Here is a 3,810-nt window from a genome sequence, read left to right as displayed (position 1 = left end):
GTAACCTGTTTTTTTCTTAATCAGGTACATGATTCTCTGTAAACTTTCCTTGCTTTCAAAGGCAAATATAACTAATAATTTCTGTAAAGGTCTTGAGCTCTTCCGACATATGGTTTTGGTTTACTATAAAAACTCTGTCTCTTGATCTCATGTGTTGAACTACTGTATGTTTGCCACTGTCTATTTCCTGTGAAAAAATACACTGAACAATAATAGCTTTTGTTCCTAACCTTCTAGTCACTAGAACAGCTGAACAAATAATTTTTGTGCTTTCATTTGAAATAATTTATTCCACGCATGTTTGTACAAGGTCATTTGGGTTACTGGATGTTTCATCATTTAAAAATCAAATATTAGAAATTTAAATTACTGAAAACTGCATCTGATAGTTTCCTTATGCTTTTAGCAATTCTGGCAAAAATCGCTTCCAAAACTTCTTTCAGTCTCTATACAGATTTGGATGAATGGAAGGAGCTAAGAAAAAAAATAAAAAAGCATAATGAAGAAACACATACGCATCATAAATAACTACTCAATAATAAAACAGCAGTGCCAATTTATAGATCTGCTTAGATATGTTAATTTTGGTATATTTGCTATACTGTCATTAGTATATAAGCATATTTTAAGATTAAACTGGTATGCCTTTATTCTTTTTATTCATAAGAAGTTTTAATTGAAGCCCATGTAAACTTGATTAATTTATATAAGCTAATTTTTAAAGTCTTCAAGGTGAGGTTTTCTTTTGTTTGCTTGTTTGTTTTTAATATTTGCATTTATATTTAAAACATAGAAAATATATTCCGTTACTATTTTAGGTATATTTCTAACTCTGTGTTTCAAGTTAATAACAAAAAAAATATATAAATGTGGTTGAAAATATTATGATACACATAATAACTCAAGTCTGATTTGGAAGATAAACACCCTATTTCAATTTATTATTTCGTTTATCTGTTTATTTACTTATTACCCAAATAAGCTTTGTCATACCTTTAAACTGGGATAAAGTGGCATAAAGTATACTACCTAATCAGAATTTTAAGCAGCTATTTTAATAATAATATCTGAAAAGTTGTATTTAAAATGTATATATTTGACTTATTACTTTGATAAATCAGTTTTAAATTACTGTTAACGTTCAGAACGATAGAATGATAGAATCACAGAATTGTAGAATGGCAGGGGTTGGAAGGGATCCTTAAAGGTCATTTAGTTCCAGCATCCTGTGGTGGACAGGGACATCTTTAACCAGATCTGGTTGCCCAGGGCCCCATCCAACCTAGCCACGAACACTTCCAGGGATATAGAACCCACAGTTTCTCTGGGTAACCTGTTCCAGTGCCTTACAACCCTTATAGTAAACAGTATCTTCCTAATATCTGATCTAAATTTATCCAATTTCAGTTAAAAGCCATTATCTCTTGTCCTATCATTAAATTCCCTTTTAAAAAGTCTCTCTCCAGCTTTTTTATAGGACCTACTTAGGTACCTAAAGGAGTTGAGTATCAACTGAAGTGAATCCAATACTCCAAGACGATGATCTTAAAATATTATCGAATCAGAGAAACCTTTAATTTAATGGTGATTGGTGAGTGCCTACTTTAAGATAGAAGGAGTCAGAAAAATAATTATTTTCAAGATGGAGCTTGCTTAGTTTCTAGGGCTCATTTTTAAGACAAAATTGAAACATTAAGGAATGATGCAATAACTGAGGCTCCCCTTCTCAGCTATTTCCTACTGTTAATAAAATGTAAATGAAAAACAGAAAAATACCAAGATTCCACTTTTTGCCTTGACTAAAAACTTCTAAATATAGAAATCAGTCCTTATAAAAACAGTGTAGATACATTTCAGTCAAGTTTTACTGAACAAATCACTCTCACCTGCCAATTTGACTACATAAAGACTTCACAAAGAACACTGGACATTCAAATCTCAAACGACTCAGCAGACACCATGAAGATCAGGGCTTGTGTTATCATGAGTTAGGAATAACAGTTTTTTTCTCTAAGTTGCTATCTTACATGCAAGAGCTGTACACATGTTTTCAGCATTTCATTTACTTCAGTTGGTAGAACTTCACAATTAAGATTTTAACACTTGTCTTACTTCTTCTTCAAATGTGCTTTAATAATACAACTTCTAAGCTTCCTTTCTTCATTGACACTGAAAAGCAAAAGGATATATTGGAATCATTTCAATGAAGACCTTGGAAGCTAAAAAAAAAAAAAAAAAAAACCTGGTAGGTGTAAGTTTTACAGTCGAATACGAAGCGCAGATAATTTACATTTCAAGTATCTAACATTTGACCCAAGTGTACTCTGAAATTAGCATTTGTCTTCTATTCAGTATATATATGAATGTATTCAGCTTATAAAACCATAAAAATAGCAGGGTCTTCTGCGATAGGACACAGGGAAATGGTTTCAAACTAAAAGAGGGAAGATTTAGATTGGGTATAAGGGAGAAGTTTTTTATAATAGGGTGGTGAGGCACTGGAACAGAGGCAGTGGAAGGCCTCATCCCTGGTGACATTCAGAGTCAGACTGGACTGGACTCTTAAGCTACCTGATCTAGCTGGAACCATCTGTGTATTGCAAGGGGCCGTCCCCACTTTTCCACACAGAGGTCACTCTGCAGCCCAGGATGCCAAGCAGCTAGTCTTCTTCATCTCCTTCTGCCAATTAAATATAACATTTACATGTACTATAATGAAGCAGATTTCAACACCACCATATATCAGTATCTTAATAAAAAATGAAAAATTCCTTGCACTGGATAGAAAAGGATTAAATTGTCTATGTATGTTTGCATTATTGGAAGCAAAGTCATGCAACTGATTTAGAGTGCTATAGAAATTTGTTCTGTTTCATGGCAACATCTAACCTAATTGCTGGTGCCAATTGGCAGAACTTTTAACTAGAGAAAACTATTTGGATTGTGGACCATTCTAAACAATTAATTTTAATTATAAATTTATTATTATTACTTATCAATCCCAGAATTCTAAGGAAGGAGTCAGAGAACTAAAAACAAAGAATTTTTCTAGCAATAATTTTAAAAGTAAATAAGATAAGAAAGACTAATGCCGTTGCTTGGAGTTATACAGATCCCAAGCAAAACTACATATAAGCCACCAGAATCATTAAAAATGTAAATTACTGACTCAGTGCTGATGACAAATTGTATGCAACAAATGAAAAAGAACTTATCATACATTTTATAACTTGCTAAATTGTTTGAGAAAATTAATTATAATGATTCAGTGTTTTAAGATAAAAATAGTTTAATAACATTAAACAATTTTGGATTTGTTAAAACAGAAGCGACAACTTCAAATATGAATGCTATTCAATACTATGAAAGACAGTAAAGAATAATTGTTTATAAAGTTGAGAAATATAATAAAAATAGTAGAGTTGTAAACACTCCTGGCAATATAATTAGCATAGCCAATCTAGCAGTATGGGCCCATTTGAAAAAGCTGCATTTTAATAACAGTAAAAGTCACAATGAAGGAGATAACTGGAATTGATCTCAAGTACAAGGTGGAAAAACAGTGAAGATTTAGTTTTCTAATTTGATATTCAGGTTTGCACGGGAATGGAGAACAATTGCAAGCAATGAGCAAGTTCTGTACCAGCAAAGTCAACACTGCATAAAACTAAGCAGCAGGCATTCAGAGATTTTGTTTCTATTGCAAATTGAAAATATCTTTTAGTGTATAGTTAATGAATTTCAAAGCCTTTTTCAGCACCTTTGCTCCTTAGCAAACTTGTACCAAACTTCCAACACAAACATGTATTA

The 3,810-nt window shown here is 32.1% G+C and overlaps 1 long non-coding RNA gene across 1 annotated transcript; it reads right to left on the bottom strand.

The window, feature by feature from the left end:
- Positions 1-329: 329 nt before the first annotated feature.
- On the bottom strand, positions 330-2,676 carry LOC149918647 (uncharacterized). Its single transcript, XR_016465622.1, has 3 exons — positions 2,572-2,676; positions 2,113-2,169; positions 330-474 (listed from the first exon to the last, which is right to left on the bottom strand). It is a non-coding gene; the product is annotated as an uncharacterized LOC149918647 (long non-coding RNA).
- Between the last annotated feature and the right edge of the window lie 1,134 nt (positions 2,677-3,810).

The sequence above is a fragment of the Phasianus colchicus genome, chromosome 3, assembly GCF_987193195.1.
Source record: "Phasianus colchicus chromosome 3, bPhaCol1.hap1.1, whole genome shotgun sequence".
NCBI classification, from domain to species: Eukaryota; Metazoa; Chordata; class Aves; order Galliformes; family Phasianidae; genus Phasianus; species Phasianus colchicus.
This window is presented reverse-complemented; position numbering and strand designations above follow the sequence as displayed.